We start from the raw sequence: 24042 nt of genomic DNA, 5'->3' as shown, positions 1-24042 counted from the left end.
CGAAAGAAAGGAGAAAGCTTCGTATTTGAGTTCCCTTAGTGGTGCGTTCTCCCTGCCTCGCACTGGACCGTGGGGCTGGCCCTCGCCTCCTCTGGCCTCGTTTCCTATGCAGAAGCCTCGGCTCCCACAGCCTCCCCCAGGGTTCTGCTGTCCCCTGAAAGCTCTCCTGCTCCTTCGTGGCTGCAGGCCTTTCTCAGGCTTCCTCCACCAGGAAGACCATTCTTCTACCTTCTGCACATATGTGAACTCTTGTTCCTCCTCCAAGTTCAAGCTCAGGTGTCGCCTCCAGGAGGACATCTGGGACACCAGCACCTCCCTTGGCCAGGTGCCCCTCTGCTTCCCTGTACCCCGGCCTGCAACGTGACTGCACCTCTCCCATTAGACCTTGATCTCATGGATCAAGGCGCAGGGGCCCGGGGCTGGGGGCGGGACTTACTCAAGGAACCTGGCGATGTACTCCCAGCTGCATCGGGACCAGGTGAGGGGAGCGGCGTCGTACAGGAGCTGTGGAGACATGATGAAAGGCCCTTTCCCAACCGGCTTACAGTCATTGCCGCTTCCTTCATGCTGAATGCCAAAACTGTGTGAGAGCACAGACCCCAGAGGCGGGTGAGCCAGCGGGACGCTTCCAGCCTGCCCTCCCTGAGAGACCTACAAAGCGCACTGTCCTAGTTCCCAGGCCTGTTTCTGCCACCCAACAGCCGTGGCCTTGAGAAAGTCACATTCCCTCTCCAAGCCTCAGTTTCCCTTCATGTAAAATGGGGGAATGAAAGCCAGTATCCCAAGTGCTCCTCCTCCAGCCTAAGCCTGAATGAGGGTCAGGGACCCAGAGCACCCCTGCTCCTGCCCGGGCGCTGGCCAGCAGTGGCAAACCAGGTGGCACAGATGAGGGCCTGTGATGGCCTCTGTAAGCTCGCTGGCCTCAAGAACAGTTTGACAGAGGTTCTCCCTCACAGGTCCTTGTCCCAAGGCCGTGGACTTGAGTTAAGGGATCTGAGCTGCTGCATCACGGCAAGGCCTCCTGAGACGATCCTTGGGAAGCACATGAGAAAAATGATTTCCTGAGCATCTACTATGTGCTGGGAGCCATGATAGTTCCTTTCAGAAACAGTGTCACACGGTTCTGATTGTTACCCCCAGGAGGCTCAAGGTCTACGGAACTAGCCAGGATAACAGAGCCAGGAAACGATGGTACTGCGGCAGGCTGTTCCTTCTGCTGCCGTAAGCGGCTTCAGGCACGGCCACCACTCACAAAACTCGGATGTCTGAATGGATGACCCCAAAATGCCTTTGACCTACAGAACCCTCTGGGAACCTGCCCTTGTTGGTTTGCTGGACAATCTAAGATGCTGCCATATTCACCAGCCCAACAGCCTGGGCACAGGTGGCTGGGGGCATGTGAAGACAGGAGCCTCAGGTGGCAGCAGCAGACAGAGGGACCTTGGACATCACTGACTCCAACCCCTTTGGGGAAGCACACAGAGGCCCAGAGAGGGCAGGCACTGGTCTAGCCCACAGAGCAAACAGGAGCAGGGAGGGGGATCACAAGTGAAAAATACAGCACTAAGGGCAACAGGGAGGGAGAGCCAAAAATCTACAACGACTTGCCCACCTATCACAACCTGTCTTTAAATAAGACACCCTCCAGGCCAGTCCAGAGGTGCCCAGGCGGGCCTCTCTTCTGCTTAACAGGGAGGTGGAGGGGACAGAGCAGGGCAGCAGAGTGTTTCCTTTCCCCCAGACTCTGTGACCCACAGGCTGGCTGCCCGGTGCCCCCAAGTTGGGAAGGTAAGGCTCAGCTCTCAGTGTAGCAGCGGGAGTGGGCACGGTACCTGTGCCAGAGCTCATGGGCCACCGTGAAGGCCAGCGGCAGGCCCGTGTCCTCGTTGATGCTGCAGCTGTGGTGAGGCTGGCACATGCCCGCTGTGCTACCCGCAGAGACCCTTCCCGAAATAATTCAGTCCAAGGAACCGCTGGGCCGAGTCCAGGTTTATTGGGGTTTACGGGCAACTCGGGCGGGAGAGGGAAGAGCTGCACCCAGCAGCTGCCGGAGAGGGTTTTTATAGGGAGGGGGGCCCGTGTAGGTGGGGTGTCGTGGAGTGATTGGTGGAGGTTGGACATGGGCGGAGTGGGAATATCGTGGGGTGCAAGGGTTGGCTTAGCTTTGGCGGGCTAAAGTGAGGAGATGATTGGTGGAGGCTAAACAAAGAAGAGGGAAGAGCCCCGTGGCTAGGTTTTGGCTGGCTGCTGTCGGGGCATGTACGGGTTTTGGCGGGCTGACACGGGAAAGCAATTGGCTAGTCCTGTTGCTGGGCAGACCAACCTCCAGAGGCAGCCTGCTGGATGTGGGCCCCGGATATGGGGGATGGGCTATTTCTACCCAACACCCGCCACGTGGGACAGGAACAGGGTCTCACATGGCTGGTTCATGGCTGCGCACAAGTCCTTCCTACACAGGCAGAGAAGTGGCCTTCAGGCTAACCTGGTCCAGTGCCAGGCGCACCTGAGCTCAGGCCGGGGAAGGGTTCCCCCGACTGACCCCGAGCGAAAAAGATGTCCCTCCCACTGTTCTGTGACATCGGGCCAGCACAGTGACCATTCGGGAAGCAGGTGCTGTCATTCACACATCGCCCACTGGACATCTATTTGGAACTTGGGAGCACAGGACCACACAGAACAATTCTGGTTACTGTCCCAGCAGGGGCGCTCACAGAAGCTACCAGAGTCCAGCAGAGGGAAAATAACAGACTCCGGACAGATGGGCAGGTGCTGGAAGGTAAGGGAGGAGGGAGGAAGGTGGCTGTGACTATGAACACATGGCAGAAGACATCCTTCCGAAGGGACAGGTCTGTACCTTGACTGTGCAGGTGGGTAGGTGAACCCACAAGGGATGACACCGCATAGAACTGAATACACAAACACGCACATACACACAAAGGGAAGCGTGTGTGGAACTGACAAGGTCTGATGACGTCTGTGGATGGCATCAGTGTCAGTTTCCTGGCTGGGATCCTGTATTCTAGTCATGCAAGCTGTTACCGCAGGGGGAATGGGTGGAGGCCATACAGGCCCTCTGTCTGTATCATTTCCGACAACAGCATGAGAATCCACAATTATTTCGAATAAAAAGACCTTCCCAAGTGCTGACAGAATCCAGCCTTGGGCCAAAAGTGTGCAGACTCCCGTCCCACCACGGCTTCTCCCTCGGGGCCAGGAAGCACCTCCCTGAGCTGCAGGCTCCCACCCTCCTGCGGTTGGCGGCACCTGCTTGCGGTGTCGTGGTGCAGGGGGTGGGTGTCCCCCTTCATGTTGATGCTTTCCTGCCACTTGCAAAAGCTCTTCAGGGTGTTGTCTGCATGGTGCGTGATCTTTAGATCCTCCTGGGGGCAGAGAGAGTGACTGCTCACGCCTCCCCTGAGTTCCAAGAGGGTCGAGCCCAATTCTCCATACAAAGGCAGGAGACAGAGGCCCAGCAGGGCAGTGGGAGTCCCAACAGCACTAGTCCCGCTTCTGGCCTGACCACCCCTCCTGTAGGAACCTCCTGCAGGGGACCGAAGAAAGGGTCAGTCAGGGGCAAGGGGGTGGCAGGGGACACAGTCCAGGCCAAGGCGGGCTTCACTGTGCCCTTCCATACAGAGCAGCACAGGTCATGGGGCAAGAGGAGTCTGGCAGCCATGGCACTGCCGGGCACCATGGGACCACATGGCCACTCACCTCCTCATCCTCCAGCAGGACCAGGCACACAATGGTGATGTGGATGGGGTTCCTGATGCTGGGGTCATAAAATAGGCTGGCCACCTGCCCAAGAGACGGGAGCGGGGGGTCAGTCAGGCTGCTGTCAGGATGAAGGATACAGGCAGCCAATGCCCACCCCGATCCACACAGCACGACACACACCCATGCTCACACACAGGGATGCTGGCATGGGTGCACGCAGGGTGCGCAGCTGACAGGCAATGCACAGGCACCAATGCACGAGTGTCCCCACACCTCATACACACTGCCCCAACCTGGCAGTGGCAGAACCTGGAGAAGACAAGAGGTCTTCGAGGCCCCTTCCCAGGCCTGCAGCCTGCCCTGAGCACACAGTTTGGGATCTGCTTTCAAGTACCAACTCCATGCCCATCCCACACAGGCGACAGCAGCTCAGGCCTCCAAATGCTGGTTTCGTGGCCTGTCTCAGGGCCCCAGTCTTCCCACTGCCCCTGGGCTATGACAGCAGCGCTCTCCTGTCCTGGGGATGCCAGGAGCATCATCCCAGGAGTGTACCTTCCAATGACGCACAGACCTGGGCAGAGCCCTGAGGGTAGAGTGAGGGTAGGCAAAGGCCTGTGGAACCTCTCCACTGCTCTGCTATCCCATCCCCCAGGACTGACAGCCAGGGGACCAAGAGAACAGGTGTGCACATCTGTCAGAGGCCCCATGGCTACAGGGGGCTCCCTACTGAGCCCCAGGAGAGGGGGCTGTCCCCAAAGATGAAAGATAAGCCAAGGTGAGGGGAAATGGGTGAGGAAACCCATCTGCTCCTTTAAAACTCCCTCAGAACACATGGACAGCCGGCAGGTTCCCAGAGGGCCGGGATGGCAGAACAGGCCAGTTGTGAGTTCACTTCTAGCAATGCATCAAGAAAAAGAATAGTCAAATAGGAAGGGACCAGGCCAGGCGCGGTGGCTCACGCCTGTAATTCCAGCACTTTGGCAGGCTGGGGAGGGCAGATCACCTGAGGTCAGGAGTTCGAGACCAGCCCCACCGACATGGAGAAACCCCGTCTCTACTAAAAATACAAAATTAGCTGAGCATGGTGGCAGGCGCCTGTAATCCCAGCTACTTGGGAGGCTGAGGCAGGAGAATCTCTTGTACCCAGGAGGCAGATGTTGCAGTGAGCCAAGATCGTGCCATTGCACTCCAAGCTGGGCAAGAAGAGTGAAACTCCATCTCAAAAAAAAGAGGAAGAGACCAAACACTGTTAAGAGGGCACCAAAGCCCCTGATTATGTGGATGAACAACACTCTCAGAACCACAGGTCAGAAACGGGGAGATAAACAGCGCTATCGTGTACCCCTGTTGCCCCCACGCTCAGGCTGGGAGCCCGGCAAGCCGGAATCACCTTTCTCCACTCAACCAACCAATTCTGCCTCCCCAGTTTTACCTGACTCTGTCTGTTCTCTCCATCTCCAACACCACTGCCCCGTCCAAGCTGCCATCATCATCTGCCATCATCGTCTGTTCAGCTGCTGCGGTCTCCTGCAAGTGTCCCCATACTCTGCGGCCCCTCCAGGCCACCTGCAGCCTAGCAGCTCGATCATGTGCCTTTGAAATGCAAACCCAGGGCCAGGTGTGGTGGCTCATGCCTGTAATCCCAGCACTTTGGGAGGCCAAAGTGGGTGGATCACCTGAGATTGGGCGTTCGAGACCAGCCTGACCAACATGGAGAAACCCCATTTCTGCTAAAAATACAAAATTAGCCAGGCGTGGTGGCACATGTCAGTAATCCCAGCTACTCGGGAGGCTGAGGCAGGAGAATTGCTTGAACCCAGAAGGCAGAGGTTGCGGTGAGCCAAGATTTCGCCATTGCACTCCAGCGAAACTCCATCTCAAAAAAAAAAAAAAAAAAAAAAAAAGTGAAACGCAAACCCAATTATACCACACCCTTGCCTAAAGCAGTAAGTGGCTCTTACTGTCCAGGAAAAGGACAGGAGTCCCTAGCCTAGCCAACAGGCCTGTTGGATCTGGCCCCTGCCTTCCTCTCTGACCTCCCTTTGCCTCCCTTTCCCCTCCCACTGTCTGGCTCCAACCCTTCTGTCTTCCTCTTAGAATCTCATGATTCTTCCTCACACAGGGCCTTTGCAGATGCTGTGACCTCTGCCTGGAATATCTTCCCACCTATCTTCCCCCAGTTACCTCCTATCCTCTCTCCTGCCCTCCACCCCTCGTCATGTCCTCTGGGGAGCCTTTATTTGAGCTAACACTCCTAAAACACCATGAACTTGCCCTTCCCAGTGTCTCTCTCCGTTGCTCCTTCGCAAGAAGGTAATGGTTTCATTAACTCATGTCTGTTTCCTTCACCAGACCACAAGCTCCTTGAGGGCAGGGGCCAGATCTATGTGAACTCCCTCTCACAGCCCCAGTGACACGTCTTGTACCTGGCATATGATGGGCAGTCAAGACATATTTGTTCAATGAATGAATGTGCCTTGGGTACTGGCTCAGTATTTCCAATATATTATCTGATCAAAAAGAAACAGTGGAGGCCAGGAGTGGTGGCTCACGCCTATAATCCCAGCACTGTGGGAGGCCAAGGCAGGTGGATCACCTGAGGTCAGGAGTTTAAGACTAGCCTACCCAACATGATGAAAACCTGTCTTTACTAAAAATACAAAAATTTTCTGGGTATGGTGGTGTGCATCTGTCATCCTAGCTACTCCAGAGGCTGAGGCGGGAGAGTCACCTGAACCTGGGAGGCAGAGGTTACCGTGAGCCGAGAATGCACCACTACACTACACCCTGGGAGACAGAACAAGACTCCATCTCAAAGAAAAAAGAAAGAAAGAAAAGAAAAGAAACAGTGGAAAATGAGAAAGGCAGATCAAAAGAACAAATCTTTCCTAGACCACAGACAGGTAAGCGTGGTATCAGTCCACAGCAAAGTGGCTCCAGAGGACCAGAAGCCCCTGAGGGTCTGCTCAGCCTGCCTGAAGACTGACCCATCTTATATTCTGGGTCAGGGCTGGGACGGATTAGTGCCACCACAAAGGCCTTCCCTCAGCATGTACAACCTCACTATCTCCCAGGAGCTACGGGAGCAAGGCAGGCATTGGGAGATGTCAGAGGGAGGCAGGGTCTTCAATAGCTAATCAACTCTACCAAGTAGCATTGGTTAATGGCCTAAGGTCATTGTGGGGTGTTTCAGCTGGATAAATGATACGCAGGGAGGCCCGGCCTTGTTCTGCTGCAGACCTGGAGAGTATACCAGAGGTGTGTAGTGTTTGTGAAGGTAAGATCTGGAGGTTACAGGTAACCACAGGCTCCTGCTGAGCTGAAAGTGTGAAAAAGCCCCTTGAAAAGGGCCTGTGGCCTTAGAGAGCAAGAACAGAATTGAGGGTGAAAATGGGGTAAAACTGGCTAGGTGCTGTGGCTCACGCCTGTAATCTCAGCACTTTGGGAGGCCAAGGCAGGTGGATCACAAGGTCAGGAGTTCAAGACGAGCTTGGCCAATATAGCAAAACCCCATCTCTACTAAAAATACAAAAAAAATTAGCCAGGCACGGTGGCGTGCACCTGTAGTCCCAGCTACTCAGGAGGTTGAGGCAGGAGAGTCATTTGAACCTGGGAGGTGGAAGTTGCAGTGAGCTGAGATCACGCCATTGCACTCCAGCCTGGGCAACAGAGCCTGTCAATCAATCAATCAATCAATCAATGGCGGTGAGGTTTAGAGGAGGTGGTGGGTATTGAACACCGGACAAAAGGTAGACAGATATTCACAAGGCTCCTTCCTCAGTCTCCTAGGGGGTCCAGCACTGTTACAATCTTAGATGCCCCCACCTTGTCCTGGCCAACACTGGGCTCACCAGCTCAGGAGAGCTTGATATTATCAGAGCAGGTGAGTGTGAGAACCAGGCCCAACCCTGTCCCTGGAATGAGACTCACAAAGTGAATGCATGGGTCCTGTGAGCCAGGGCAAGGCAACCAGGAAGGGGCCCGGCCCTGCAGCAAAAAGACCTCAATCCTGTCACCCAGGTCAAGTCATGGGGACCTGTTGGGCTGGGTGGATCTGTTTTTGGTTTTGTATTTTTTTTGAGATGGGGTCTCACTCTGTCACCCAGGCTGGAGTGCAGTGGCATAATCTCAGCTCACTGCAACCTCCACCTCCCAGGCTCAGGTGATCCTCCCACCTCAGCCTCCCAAGTGGCTGGGACTACAGGTGTGCACTACCACACCCAACTGTTTTTTGTATTTTGGTAGAGATGGGGTTTCACCATGTTGGCCAGGCTGGTCTCGAACTCCTGATTTCAAACAAGTGATCTGCCCACCTCGCCCTCCCAAAGTGCTGGAATTACACCTGTGAACCACCACACCTAGTGGGGTGGTTCATACTCTGCCCAGAATCTGGAGCACAGGAACACTCAGAAAAGTGGGGGTGAAATGAACCCAATTAATCATCAGTGGCTCCAGCCAGACTCCTGGGTCTTTCAGGCTGAGCCCCCAAAGTGCTGAGAATGAGCGGGAGGGGACCTCAGGGACTGAGAACCTGGCCTTGCCCCTTGCTCCACCCCCTTTAGTCCAGGGCCTGGGCCCCGCTGTCCAGCAATAGTCCCTGCTGAAGCCTAGCTGTTAATGGCTCCCCTCCCTAGGCAGATGAGGCTTGAGCTAAGGCCTTCAAGGCCTCAAATGCCAGGCAGAAGGCTGTGACTTTTATTCCATATGGAACAGGGAGCCAATGAGAGTGTCCTAGTCAGAGAAGAACTGGCCCTGAGCTGCACTGGCTGCTGTGGACTCAAGCAGTGGGGAAGTGGTGGCCAGCAGGTAGAGAACACCCCTGGACGCAGCCTCTTCCTCTCTCTCTGAGCCTCAGGCTTCACAGCTATAAACTAGGGGGCCAGACACTGGACGATCTCAGAGGATATTTCCTTTAGGGTTGAAGGTGAGGGGCTGGCAGGGGAAGTAGCAGCGGAGGATCCTGGCACCGGGGCTCCTTTAGATGTCATCTTGCTCACAGCACACACCCTTACCTTGCCCCGATCAGCCAGCCCAGGAGAGAAACAGGGTAATATGCTGGCCTGACCACCCGGTGGCTGCTAAGAATGCCAGGGGCAGAGAGCTTTCCTCCCAGGGGCTACAGGAAGCAGCTTGGAGCCTGAGGCCTCCCACTTGTCCCCACAGGGTGGGAGAAGGAAGTGCCCTTTCTGCAGTAGCCAGCTCCAGGAATCACCAGCTGCTATTAGTCACAGTGCCCCCAGTGCGACTTAGGACACCTAGGCTCCCATCCACCTCTGCCCTGCCTGGCTGTGTGACCCGGGTAAGTCACTCACCTTCTCAGGTCCCCTGATATCTCATCCATGGTGTGGGCTCAAGAGCGGTTTGCCAACCCCACAAGGTAGTATCGTCATGCCCAGTTCACAGACGAGTAGCTGAGGCTCAGACAGGGACAGTGCCTTGCCCAAGGCTGCCAGCTAGTAGACCACAGAACTGCACAGATCCTCCTAACTGTAACATTGCTGATGTCTCAGGCAGGGTCGCAGGCAGGGCATGGTCTGATCAGACATTTGTGTTTCCAGCATCTAGCACAGGTCCTGACGCAAAGTAGGGAGGTGTCTGTGCAGGGAGGCAGGAATGAACCAACTAGTCTACAAAACTCCAGCAGGCACAGGGCTGTGGCTGCCTCTGTCTCCCCATCCCATGCCCCCTCCCAGTGACATGACACCCTATCACATCCCCACAGCAGTCCTCTGCCCAGGCGCTCTCCTTGTGACTTGCTGCCAAGCCCCCCACCCCTTCCTGGCCTCAGGAGCTTGGAGACCCTTCATTCTGCCTGGGGCCTGGACCTGCGTCTGGGGTCCAGCCTGCCAGCCCTCCTGCCCTGCACCCACTCTCTGCACCCCATCCCCCAACACCATTTCCGCCACCCCCTCACTGCCCACAGCAGACTCGCCATGTTCATGATGGTCAGCACATAGCTCTCAACATGTGGCTGTCCATGGTACTCCACCATTTTGGCATCAGCCACCACCAGGGTCTCCACCTACTTCTTGCTGACTGAGCACTGGTGTAGACACCTCGGCCATTGCCACCGCCACTGCTGCCGCTGCTCCCAACGCTCCTGTTGAGGCTCCAGCTCTGGGGACACTGGAGGCCAAGGTGGGGTGGGGTTAGCTGCCAGCGGACTGGCCCAGGGCACGTGTCTCCAGGGCCTCTCAGCGAGCTCTTTCTGGGGCACTGGGAATGGCACTGGGAACAGAGGCGAGGGTCCTGGATTCCCCTCCTAGCTCTGCCCCAGACCTGTGCTGTGTGGCTCTGCCTGGTCCCTTTCCTTCTCTGATCTTGAGATTCTCTGACTGAAAATAGGAATAAGGTCATCTGCCTCAGAGGGTGACAAATGAAATGGTGGATATAAACATGGTAAAGTCATGTGTCCATGGGAGGGGAACTCCTGGGCCTGACAAAGCTGGCACCTGGGCCCCTATCGTCCCGTGTCACTTCTCCCACCCTGGGGGTTAGTGTATCCCAGCACAGTCAGATCCCACCCTCAAAACCCCAGCCTGGGGAGGATGGCCACCACCCAGCCCAGCTGGCCCTACTGGGCCAGCTCCCCTCACCCAGGCTGCTCCAGATCAGAAGAGAAAGCACATTTATGAAGGTGGGGAAACTGAGGCCAAGAAGCATGCTTCTGTGGATCTGTGCTCCAGCAAATAGAGTATCAGAGCTGTGGGCAGCTTGAGGTTGGCATGCCAAGCGAGCATTTCTCAAGGCTCAGCAACCCTTAGCGGGCAGCTCCTCACCTGCACTGCCTGGCACTGCTGCCATTCTGGGTACTACACTCCAGGTCCCAGTAATAGAGGTCAGTTATTCTGGGTGGGAGCAGGGTGCAGGGGAGGGAGGTTCCTGGCTAGTGGCCCTGTTGGAGCTGGGCAGGGCCCACCCGGCCTGGGCGCTGGAGGAAGAATGGTTGGCAGAGCCGAGTGCTATAGGCTATGGGCGGGTGGGGGCAGAGGGAGGTCAAGCCCTCTGGGAGAGGCAGGTGACATGGAGCCAGGGAGGTCAGATGAGGGATTAACTGTGGCAGGCCCGAAAGGCAGAGGACACAGTCTTGTGACATAATTAAGGGCACAGGCTATGGTGACAGATCTGTCTTTCTGTGTTCTCTGGTCTAAGGGACACTGGGCATGGGGATGCTCGGAGGGGCTTCTAGAAAGGGCCCTTCATGTCCCCAGGCCCAGCACCTGGCTGAGAACTGGGAGCAGAGGAGCATACCTGGCACCCCACAGGTGCTTGTAGCAATGGAATCACCCCGCTGTCCCGGTCTCTCCAAGGTCTGACGCTTGTACACCATGTGGAGCTGGGTGTGGCCAAGCCGAACCGGGGCACTGTCCAGGGGCTCAATGAAGTAGTCCTCATTGGAGACCTGGAACACACCTTTCTGGGGAAGAAGAACCAGGGTGACGCAGGGAGGGCTGCTCTTCCTGCATGTCCCAGAGGTCCATCCCATCGAGCTGAGCCCCCTCTGTGCACACCACCTGTGACTGCTGGGGATACCCTGTGCTTTCCTCTCACTGGAGCATTGCTCACTCTGCGGCCTCCATCTGGAATGCCTTCTCTGCCATTCCACACACAGCCAAACCTTCAAAGCAGAGCTCAGAAGCCTCTGACCCTGGGGATGCTGCCCCACACACCCACCCCATTTGGAGAGGCAAACAGGTCTGCATCCAAATCAGACAAAACGGTGTCTTCCAGAGTCCCACAAGCCACCCTGCATGGGGCAGCCTGTGCCCAGGCCTCCAGGCTATTCTGCATTTCCTCTGCATGCCAGCCATTTCCAGCACTGTGCCCCCTCCCAGCTGGCCAGGGCCTCTGATGGTCCCTCTATTTCCCTAAGGCAATGAATCACTCCAAAAGCATCTACACCCACACCTGCATGGAGGAGATGTCCACGACCACCAAGACATCCTGTTCTCTGGGCTCAGGGCTGCCCCCAGAAGGAAGCTGGCAGGAGTGTCTAGGGCATGACCACTAGCATTCAGAGTCCAGGGAAGGGAGGGGCCCTGGGAAGCATCTTTGATGCCCACTACCTCCTGAGGATGCTCAGGGCGCCAGGGAAGAAGGTGTACGTCCCGCGGACTGGCCCTCATAGGCAGCCATTCTGCCCCTTGGACCACACAAGACCAGGGAGCCTGGAGGGCTGGAAAGTGCATCAGCTCTTAGTTCTGGAGACCTGGGTTTGAATGTGGACCCTGCCACACACACACAGCACCCACTAAATGACTAGGTGACCCTGGGCAAGTTCCCCTCTGAGCCTGTTTCCTCGTCTGTGAAATGGGAATGATCCCCCATATGCACAGCTGCTCAACAAGATTAACTGTACATGAAGGGAGAGGCACGGTCTCTATAAATGAGGATACCATGCGGGGCAGATGGGCCTTCAGTGGCCCAGACGTTCTGCAGCTTGTGTTGTGGGTTGACCTCCATTAGCCCTCTACAGCTGCAGCCTGTGGTTTCTGCCTGAGCAATCTCAGCCATGGGCCTCCTGGGAACAGAGGATGTTGAATGTGTGCACATCCCCTATCCCTCCAAGGACCCACCCTCAGAGCTGGGAGAGTGGGGCTGGTCTCCTGAACACGAACAGAAAGGACCCCACTCTGCCTGAGTGGAAGCTGCTCTAATCAGTGCTCACTGGGGAAGCAGGCAGTAGCCAGCACCACCGTCCAGCCAGAGGAAGCCAGAAAACTGAGGCTTGCTTTTCCCAGAGCTCGGATCGGGGCAGAGGGGCTGAAGGGGGCTCCTCCCTGTGCCCTGCAGAATGGCTGCAGGGTGAGGGGTGGCTTTCCTGGAGAAGAGCAGCCTAAAGGGACCTGTGAAGGAACAGTCATAACTGATGCCCACAAAAGAGAAACCAACTGCTTTTGCAGTTGCTTAGTCCAGTCAAACAGAGCTTCTCAAAGTGGGGGTCTCCGGGCCTGGATCTTCAATATTACCTGTGACGTTTTCAGAAATATAAGTGTTTGGATGTCGTCCCAGACCTTCCCTGCAAACATTCTGTTTAAACAGGGCCTGCAGGTGATTTGAGCTCACATGATTATTATTTTGTTTTTGAGAGTGCCTGGAGTCTCACTGTGTCTCCAGCAAAGTGCAATCGTCACACCCCATATCCTCGAAATCCTAGACTCAAGTGATCCTTTGCCTCAGCCTCCCAAATAGCTGGGACTACAGGTGCACTGCCATGCAGCTTTCATGTTAAGCTTTCAGACCTGCTGTCCCAGAGATCAACGGGGCCTGCGCTGTCACTCCCATTTTACAGGCGTGAATACCGAGGCTGGCAGAGGAGAAGTGCGCTGGGCAAAGCCACTGGACAAGTGGGTGGCAAGGTGAGAGCTCCTCTCCACATCCCACCATGTGAGACTGCCCCGAGCACTCGTGTCCCAGCGCACTCATCAGGCCGTCGCAGGCAATGATGGCCACGAGGCCACCCTCGAACTCGGGGTCCTGCACCTCGCAGAGCAAGTGGCAGGCAGGGGTGTGGGCCTGGATGTGCACGTGACCCAGGTCGCCGCACCGCTGTGTCTCGCTCACAAAGCGGGGCGCCAGCAGGTGCGCATTGGCGGTCAGGTTGAAGAGCAGCTCACGCCTGCGGTACTGCAGCTGGTAGAAGGCGGGCGCGTCGCAGTGCCCAGACAGATCCCGCTTGCGCAGTGCGAGAGGTCACAGCTCATAGGACAGGAAGGAGCCCCCCGCATCCACGCGAACCTGGTGTACAATGTCCAGTGCCGCCCGACCCTCCATTTCACGCCCTGCAGGGAGAGAACCACGAATACCAGGCCTAGGCCAGACCTGGGTCCTTGCCAGTGGCCAGGAACCAGAACGGCCAGGAGGGGGCAGCTGGAGTCAGAGTATCTGGATTCAAATCTTTGCTGGGCTATCTACTAACTCTGCTATTTTATCTTTCCATTCCTCAGTTTCTCCATCTGGATCGTTGCTGTAAATTCTTTTGCTGTTGTTGTGTTTTGGGCTGTTTTGAGACAGAGTCTCTCCTCTGTCTCCCAGGCTGGAGTGCAGTGGCACGATCCTGGCTCACTGCAGCCTCCGTCTCCTGGGTTCAAGCCACTCTCCTGCCTCAGTATCGGAAGTACCTGGGACTACAGGCACATGCCACCACACCCAGGTAATTTTTGTATTTTTAGTAGAGACAGGATTTCGCCATGTTGGCCTGGTCTGGTCTCAAACTCCTGAACTCAGGTGATCCAGTCACGTCGGCCTCCCAGAGTGTTGAAATTACAGGTGTGTGAGCCACTGCACTCGAGGTAAATTGCTACAGCAACTTCTTTCTTCACCAGCCCTTTGGCCTCAGTGCCTTGATGCCTTCCTTTCTGCTCAGGGGGTCCTTTGGGTTCCTGTTTAGGTCACTTATTCTATCTGACTTAAGTTCAATACTTGATCACACTTTCAAACTTAATGAAAACATAACATTCCCAAACTGGTGAGAGGCAGCTGAAGTGGTGCCTGGGGCAAGTTTAAGGCACTGAATGCTCACGTTCAGAAATGGGGAATGGCCCCAGTCGCCTCATGGATAAGGCGCTGGCGTCCTAAGCCAGGGATTCTAGAAATAATAATTTCTTTTTTCTTTTGAGGCAGAGACTTGCTCTGTCACCCAGGCTGGAGTGCAGTGGCAAGATCTGGGCTCCCTGCAACCTCTGCCTCCCAGGTTCCAGTGATTCTTATGCCTCAGCCTCTCCAATAGCTGACTTAAGCCCTACAATATCAATCGCCACATTAAATATCAATGGCTGAAGTATACCAGTTACAAGATACAGATTGGTACAGTAGATTAATGGACCTGATCCAGTTACATCCTGGCTACAACCAGACTACCTTCAAATACGATGGTACAGGCAAGCTGAAATCAAAAGGATGGAAAAAGATATATCATGCGAATGTTAGCCAAACAAATGCAAGATTGGCTCTATTAATGAGAGATATAGTATATTTCATAACAAACTAATTAGAGACAGACAGGGACATTACATAACGATGAAAGGACCAGTCCACCAACCCCTTCCCTGACTAAAGTCATAAATGTCTATGCAAAAACTGAGAGTATTGAACAGAGAACTAGACAAAGCCACACATAGAGCTGTTCGCTCCAATATCCCCTTTCTCAACAATTTATACAAGAACCACACAGAAAATCAATAAGAATAAAGAAGAACCCAACAATATAATCAAGCAGTGGGACTTTAATTGACGATTGTAGAACACCCAACCACACCAGAATACACATTATTAGGGGATACATTTTGCTAGCTCTCCCAAATTCGTATGTTGAAATTAGAATGTTATTAGCCGCTAGTAATATACTAACTAAAGCCACGCTGAGAAATTGCTACATACCTGTCAGAATGGTCAAAATAAAAGCATGGTCTCGATCTCTTGACCTTGTGATCCACTCGCCTCGGCCTCCCAAAGTGCTGAGATTACAGGCTTGAGCCACCGCGCCCGGCCTTATTTTACATCTTTTAAAAGCATAGAGAAAAACAGGCAACTGGCATATATTACTATATTACTCCAAGTTCTCCAGAGAAAGAAAATGAGCAGGACACACACACACACACAAACACACATACACACACACACACACACACACACACACAAGTAGAGAAGTCTAAGGTCTTCACTGAGTAAGCTCTAGACCCAGGAGAGTTGAATATAGTTAAAGACCAAGTCCAAGGCCCAAGGCAGAAGATTAGTGTCTCAGCTCAAAGACAGAATGACTTCCTTATAGCATTTCAATCTATTCAAGCCCTCCATAGGTTGGATGAGGCCCACTGACACTTAGGAAGGAAATCTGCTTTACTCAGTTTACTGATTCAAATGCCAGTCTTGTCCAGAAATACTCAGAGATGCAGTGAGAAATAATGTTTAGCCAAATATGTTTAGCACCCCCTGGCCCAGGCAAATTGACAAAAAAAATTAACCTTCACAAATACCCTCAATAAAAGTGACTAGTAAATTTAGCATTATGTCCTCCCTATTTATTCCATGACAATTAATATATTTCAGCATAACATTGGCCTCCTTTCAATTACAGTAGCAACATACAGAAATTTCATTTAAAGAGAGGCTAATATCGACCTTATAGAGTTTCTCCCCACCCCTACCTATTATTGCCACTTGTGGATTGACATTTTTCCATAGCTTTCTTTTGTAAAATATCAATAACTTGTATACTTTGCTAATATAAGTTTGAATTTTATCCTGGCTTCATGAGTCACTTTTCATTTTGACAAGGCCTGGAAATATTTGTGTCCATCTCCTTGAAAACGGGTAATAGACATCTATTGTGGGGCCCACTCTCAATCTCGTGGTTTTCTTTATTTTCATTCAGGTCTCAACAGATATGCCCGGGCTGCCTGAAAGCCACTGAAAATGGCCTGTGGCCTTGTCCACCTAATAGAGTCCAGTAAAATCTAGGCCATGGAATGGGGGAATGGAAAGTGAGAACCACCAAATTCAGCACACAATAATTCATTTTAAATCTCTGGGCTAAGAGATGACCAGACTCTATCGTGGCTTCTAGCAGCATAAGACAATGTCCCACAGATGAGCAGACACTTCTGTTACATTGTACACCCAAGAAAGCTCAAGGCTGTCAGGGGAAATAAGTTTAGTTCTAGCCAATACCTGCTGATGATGGCAGGTTCAGGATTTCCTTTCTTATGGCACTTACTAAGAAGGGAATCATTCCTGCATCCCTTTGAGATGTGTGTGTATCTCCTGGGAGCTCCAGTGTGTCTTTCCCCAGGATCTGAAAGCCATTTCTTTAAACCGTAGTCCTCGGGAAAGACTGGAGTTTCTGTCTTCCAGTCTCTGTGGGAGGTTAGAATCCTGTCTTCTAATATTGCCAGCAGGCAGACATAGCTGTCCTGATGAGGCAGAAGTTTATTATAAGCAATGTTTTGTAATGTTTTACATGTGCCCTGTCCCCTGCCCTCTCCCCCACCTTCCTCTCCTCATAGAATGCCATCACCTCTGCACAAATGGGAACTGAGCTCAACTCCTTCCCCTATGGTCAGTAGTTACTGAATCAAATCCGTTTTCACTGCTTTGACTAATGTCTGGCTTTATGTTTGACCAAATCAATTCAAGTAATTGTTTTTATTGACATAGCAGCTGCAAAGAGAGGCACAGACATGGCAGGACAGGGATGAATTACCTGACCCTCTCATTTCGTAGCCATCTATTCCTGCCTGGTGTTTACGAGCCTGACACTGGGCTGGGCTGCCCTGAGGTGTCTCTCCGTGACTCTGCAGTAAGACTTGAATAGGGTGGTGGTGACAATTGGTGTGACCATAGCCACCTTCAAAGATGCCATTAAGGGTTCAAAGGAAAATGAAGGGAAACACAGAAAAACTGATTTTGAAAGTTGTTGCCTCTCCCCTTCCTCATCCAGAGTGTGTGTGATTTGCCGTGTGATGTTGGTTGAGCTGCAGTTCAGCACAACACCTTTTCTAGTATTTGGCAGTTTCTCACTGAGTTAAGCCTATCCTATGCAAAAGCAAATTTCCTTTCATTGATTACCCCCATAAAATGAACAATACAGCCAATAAGGCTTCTTCCAAAAATGCTCTTAGTAACCTCATTTTTATACTAAGAAAAAACTGGGTGCAACACAAATCTTAATTCTCAGAAGAATTTAATACTGACTGTTAAACAGTCATAAAAATATCCCAGAAGTTCATTCTATAACATCAAAACCAGAAACCCACACTGATGCCACTACTGATGGAAGAAAATCATGATACAAAAATAAGAGAGAGAGAGAGGCAGGGAGAGGGAGAGAGAGAGAGAGAAACTATGCTATAGCCACAGTGGGTAAAAGCCAAAGGGCTCAATTTCTATCATGACATTCAATAGAAGAACCGAAGGAACGTGAACCAATAGCTCTAAGGGTCCAAATCTGCACAAGGTGCCTGTTGGGTGCAGGGTTCTGTTGGCTCCAATGATGCATCTCAGATGGGCTAATTGTTATGGACATGGCCCCTGAAGAAATCTATCAAAGAATAAAAATGTGCATGCTGATCTACCATTGTATAGGAGGGAGAAAGAGTGTTAGTTTGGTTTCATCAAATAAAAGCAAAACCAAGATTTATGAAGAAAAGAGGAAGAGGGAGAAGAAAAATAATCACCTGGGACCTTTGTGATTTTGTTCCCTTTGGATAAGTGACTTAACAGAAAGCTTTCAAAGAGGTCACTGTGACCCATCGTTCCAGATCCACGTGAAAGATAAATTTGTAGAATGTGCTTAAATCAGAAGTGTTACGTTAGTGCTGTGATGTAAAAATGGCAAATCCTTTCCTCTACATTATAGAAATATCTGCAGGAGTGACCAAAGAAATGTGTACGAGAATGTTGGTGATTGCAGCATCATTTGTAATCCTGAAACATGAAATACACCTCATTTCAAAAACACTTTGAAAAGGGTTAAATAAATCATGCACAAACTGAGGAAGAAAAGCTGTTTTCACAAACACTGGCAAGAATCACCATGAGGATGACTGATTCCACTGGTCACATTATTGATAGAGCAATCAGTAAACCCAGGAACTTCATGGGGATAGGATACCACTGTAATAGGTCTCCTATTATTATAAATTAAAAACTTGAGGTACCTTACTCACCCAAGCCTTCCATGGGAGCAAAGAAGATTTTTTTTACACCAGAAGTGAATTACTGTCTACCTGCTCTGGGATTCCTCTGTTTGACAGGTATAAGGCACGTTGGTCCTTCTCAAGCCTCAGACCTAAAAAAGTGAGGAAGAGGACACGAGTGTATCCTGATTAACTTGACTGATTGTGTATCAACAGAAACTAGTTAAAACGTAACACGAGGCATCTCTGGGTGGACTCGAACCACCAATCTTTTGGTTAACAGCCGAATGCACTAACCAACTGTGCCACAGACACCACAATCACTGGATCTACAGGGCCCCAAAGGCAGGGCGCGCTTATCAAACTACCCCCACCTCTTGGGTCCTCAGTCCTCTCCTCCCTGCCAACCCGCTAGACAACTGTGAAAGGCCTTGGAAAACCTGAGAGTTTAGAGCCCTGAGTCGCTCTGGTCACGCTGCACACCTGCGCTGGGAGATCCTGGAGCCAGAAGAACAGCCAAATGGCCTTCGCCCGCCTTGCCCCTGGCCTGCTTCAGAAGCCTCCAGAAACACCCCGGTCAGCGGCCTGAGCCACCTGGAGCCCAAGGGAAGCTGAACGCCCAGCCAGGAGGGCTCTTCCCATTCTTTGTTCTTCACCCAGTGAGGGAGGGAGCCTGGGCCCACCCTGCCCAGTCTCTCTCCGGGCGTCTGTGGAGCTTCCGCTGCCATCTTCAAATTTTGTGTCCCGCATGGGGGCTCCACTAGGGCAGGGACGGTGGTGAGGGTTGCTGGTGGGTCCCCTTTTGGGAGCAGGGTCTGGCACTCACCAGGGCGCACACCTAGGACTTGTCAAATGAATCTTTTAGCTTTTATTCCTTTGAAGAGCCCTGAAAATAGAAATCATCAACTGTTTTTCCAGGGGGAAGTTTTGTTTTGTTTTGTTTTGTTTTGGAGACAGGGTCTCACTTGGTCACCCAGGCCGGAGTGCAGCAGTGCAAACACGACTCACTGCAGCCTTGACCTCCCGGGGACAAGCGATCTTCTTGCCTCAGCCCCCAATAGCTGCGACAACAGGTACAGGCCACCTCGCCTGGCTACTTCTTGTATGTTTTGTAGAGATAGCATTTTGCCATGTCGCCCAGACTGGTCGTGAAAGGGAAGTAAGTTCTTTTTTAAAAGCATTAATTCCCATTGATTTATTGTTTCCCGTGAGGAGGGCAAGGGGCGAGGCCCTCTGGGGGCAAATGGCAAGAGAGGGGTCCTACCCCTCTCAAACCACTCTGCGTGTGGAGCTGAGGAGCTCAGGTGTGCGCCGGGGGCCGGACAGGGGCTGGGTCAAACAGGGAATTGCCAGGAGGCGGGCAAAAAAGTCGGCAGAGGCGGGGACCCTGGAAACAAAACTTTGCAGTGGCTTTGTGCAGCGGTGAGGACTGCACCAGGGAGAGATGAGAATTGTGTGTGTGTGTGTGTGTGCGTGTGTGTGTGTGTGTGTGTGTGTGGTTTTCGTAGCAGAATGGGGGAAAGGGGGTGGAGAATGGATAGACACCAAGAAAGAACAAAATCTATGCAGACCTTTAGGTCTCCAAAACAAAAGCAGCCGAATACATTAAGTTTAAAGAAGGAGCTGGGCAGGCTTCAGCTCCAGTAGCTCCATGTGATGGTATTGTGGTTAGAACTCCCCTGTGGCTGCAGCAATCTCAATTCCAATCCCTTTTAGGGTGGAGCGTTCTTCTTTCCCTTTAGCCTCCAGCCTTAGCCTAGGATGCCCCATTTAGCTGCGACTAGAGAGGTTACAACTTTCCTGTGGTTTCGGAGCTCTCTGTAGTGGCGAGAATAGAAGGAACCCCTACGCTGCACATCGGGGCGCATCATCTTGAAAGGCTAGACTTTTGCCCCCTCTCCGAGCAAGTGCAAGCTCCCTCTCAGCCAATCTTATTGGAATCTTTTGCTGTCAACATGATGTGGCCATACCTGTTTCTCTAGCTTAGTTATTTCGAATATCCGTGGGGCCTTTTCAGACCAAGTCAGAAATGAACAAGAGAAGATGAGAGTTCTCACTTGGACTGGGTATTTTAAGTAAAACCTAAAGAATACAATAAAATAGAAACTTAATGACATTCTCCAACCCCAATTTTTATTTATTTATTTGCTATCAGTGAATGACCAAAGTGCACCAATCTTGAATTCGCAGCCCAGTGCATTTAGACATAAGAAACTATCACCTAGATCAAGTTATGGGACGTTTTCACCAGCCCAAAAAGTCATTAGAGCCCCTCTTCAGTCAATCCTCACCCCATCCCCACTTAGGCAGTCACCATTCTAATTTCTATCTCTGTGATTTACTTTCGCTTCTTGAAATCACATAAAGGAGTGTACTGATTTTGCCTTTTATTTTTTTAATGCAACAGCGGTTATGAGATGCTTCCATTATATGGCATGTATCTCAACTTTTTGGTGTTATTAATAAGTGTTACTCTAATGTGAATACACCACAGTTGATGTGTTCATTGGCCTGTTTGTAGTCTTGGCGACTGTGAATAAGGTGTTTACAAATATTCTACTATGGGCCTTTTTAAGGACCTGTGCCTTCATTTCTGTTAAGTATAAACCTAGTAATGGAATGGCTGGGTCATGAAGTAGGTGTATTTTTAACTGTATTGAAAACTACAAGACAGTATTTTAGAATGGTTACACTATTGTATTCTCTCTCTTTCTTGAGACAGGGTCTCAATCTTTCACCAAGACTGGAGTGACTTCTGCCTCCTGTGCTCAAGCAATTTTCCTACCTCAGCCTCCCAAGTAGCTGGGATTACTGCACCCACCACCATGCCTGGTTAATTTTTTTGTATTTTTAGAAGAGATGGGTTTTCGCCGTGTTGGCCAGGCTGGTCTCAAACTCCTGACCTCAAGTGATCCACCCATCTTGGCCTTCCAAAGTGCTGAGGTTACAGGAGTGAGCCACCATGCACTATTCTATTCTCTTGCTACTAATAAGAGTTACAGTTGCTCTGCATTCTTAGAAGCCAGTGTGTTTTTCCCCGTCTCTTAAATGTTACCCAATCTGATGGGTGAGTAATGGTGTATCATGGCATTTTAAACGTGTGTTTCCTGAATGAGTAATGATGCCAAGAATCCTTTCTTATGCCATTTGGCCATGAAGAAATTCTCTTTTGTTAACAAACACCATTCAAATGTTTTTCCCATTTTAAATTGGCTTGACTCTTTTTTTCCTACCCATCTTTATACACAAACTTTTCTGTTAGAATAGAAAAGTTGAGAAGATGGAACACAGAACAGAGTAAAGAGAATGGAATGGGTTTTGAAGGAAGCAATTCACACTTTAAAGCTGTTTTAACCCTCCCCCTCACTCAAAGAACAATGTAAGTTTTCCAAAGATATCCCCTTATTGAAATAAACAGAGAAAGGGTGAAATGAAAGAGCATAGACTATACTCTTCCAAACGTATTTCTGGAAGTGGACAGGGCAATGAGAGTGGGATAAATATGGAAGGCAAGGACAGTAAAGGGCCTTGCTCAGAGCAGCCACTGTGATGTGCCCTGAGCTAAGGTACATGATTGCCTTCTTCCTGTGCACTTGAGAACTAAGAAAACATATTGACTAATCAGGGACACGGAATTTCAAAATGCTATAGGAAAACAGACCATTTACCCAAACAGATGAGTCTAGTTAAGAAAGGCAGGAAGATACTTTATAAACAAAGCAAAAACACAGAAATCATACAATGAAGTGATGGGAATGAGACTAACTATGCCCGTCATCTCCAACGTGACACTAATTACTGCTCATTATAACAGATTGAAATCTCTCAGATCAGATAGAAAAGGAATCTCTTGAACCTGGGGCTCAAAGACAGAAGTTGCAGTGAGCCAAGATCCTGCCACTGTACCCCCACCTGGGTGACAGAGGGAGATTCTGTTTCAAAATAAATAAATAGCTGAAAAGAAATTATTCTGTGTTTATTCTCACTTTGTTCTTGTTTTATTGTATTTAAAGAAAAGGAGATTACTTATACTCATACTGAATTTCCTAAACTGATACTTGAATTTACCATTTGTCCAATGATGGAGAGAAAAGTTAATTGCCTTACTTTGAGAAGTTTGGCATAGGTTCTGTTACGCTTTTTATGCTTTTGATCATGGTTCTATCATTAGAATGATGGCAACTAGGTACATGCAAGGAGTATCCTAACCACTTTAATACAATGTTTTGAAGTGCTTCGCGCAGTGACTACTGGACACCAAGTCACAGTATTTTCCTTTGTGATGTGTTAGAGAGAAACAGGACTTTCTTCAGTGCAAATGTCCTATTAACTAATTCCTGTGCTGTTAACTTACAGGGCTTTGACTCCTGGGTCTGAAAAAGGAAACTACTGCTGCTAAATCTTGAACACTGATGCCAATCAATGCCTCATCTTCAGACCCTGTATAAGATGACAATCAAAAGGAACTGCTTTCATGAGACACGGAACCAGAAATTAAAACTCTTCCCTCTAGGGATTGCCGTGTGCCACAGAAACAACTGAATTTCCTTGTCAACTGTGTCTGTAACTATGGCTGTCTTGAGGCTTTTGTCCTCCACAACAATGCCACATGTCGCCTCTTCTACCTTATGCCCTCCCATGTTCCTCTAGGCAGAAGAGGTTGGCACATGAGAATGTTAAGGCCGCAGTTTGAGGGATAACTTTAGTTCAGAGACTTTCTTTTCTTTCTTTCCTTCTTTCTTTCTTCCTTTTCTTCTTTCCTTTCTTCCTTCTTTTCTCTTTCATTCTTTCTCTTTCTCTTCCTTTTTCTTTCTTTTTCTTTTCGTTCTGTCTTTCCTCTCTGCCTGCCTGCCTTCCTCCCTCCCTCTCTTTCTTTCTTTCCTTTTCTTTTTCTTTTTTTTTTGTTGTATTTTTGGTAGACATGGGGTTTCACCATATTGCCCAGGCTAGTCACACACTTCAAGTGATCCACCCACCCTGGCCTCTCAAATTCAGAAATTTTCTATAAATTAAGCATTACTCTCAGAGGCACACTGATGCAATGCCAGCATCTGGGCCCGTGTTTTGAAATAACAGGGTTTTCTTAGAGCATTCATCTGCTCTTTAATAGAAAGTATAAAAGGCTACAAAAGGTTTATGGAAATCTTACATTATGGTAAGACTGATTATAATTAAATTTGTATACAAGGTTTTATTAAAATTAGCTTTAACATGGTAATAGGTGATATAAAGGTAAAATGTAGTTTTCTCTTTTGAACAAAACGATTGTATAAGATTAATAATAAATGAAATATTTTTGTTTACCTTTAGAGTACACTGCAGGGCAAAAGAAAGAAGGGGAGAGACAAGTGCGGCTGGCCTTGTGGTGTCTTCATTAGGTCTGACTGTTTAGGACACTCAGTCTCTTGTCTTTCAAAGGGGGAAAGTTTCTGTTTTATCATTTTGGCTAAATGACTATTTTTTTTTTAAGATGAGGTTTCACCATGATGGCCAGGCTGGTCTTGAACTCCTGACCTCAGGTGATCCACCCATCTCGGCCTCCCAAAGTGCTAGGATTACAGGCATGAGCCACTGCACCCAGCCAATGACTATTTTAAGGTGACCTGTGATCCTATTTTGTGATATCAAGTGTCTCAAAATGTTGATATTTGGCAAACTTTCTAAGAGTAAAGTTTATAAATTCAGCCTT

General features: G+C 50.5%; 1 pseudogene; it reads right to left on the bottom strand.

Moving 5' to 3' along the window:
* The window catches only part of LOC101042049 (A disintegrin and metalloproteinase with thrombospondin motifs 7-like), a 43540-nt pseudogene extending 24437 nt beyond the window's left edge, over positions 1 to 19103 (bottom strand).
* Positions 19104 to 24042: the final 4939 nt, after the last annotated feature.

Source organism: Saimiri boliviensis, chromosome 14, assembly GCF_048565385.1.
Source record: "Saimiri boliviensis isolate mSaiBol1 chromosome 14, mSaiBol1.pri, whole genome shotgun sequence".
In the NCBI taxonomy this organism is placed as follows: domain Eukaryota; kingdom Metazoa; phylum Chordata; class Mammalia; order Primates; family Cebidae; genus Saimiri; species Saimiri boliviensis.
This window is presented reverse-complemented; position numbering and strand designations above follow the sequence as displayed.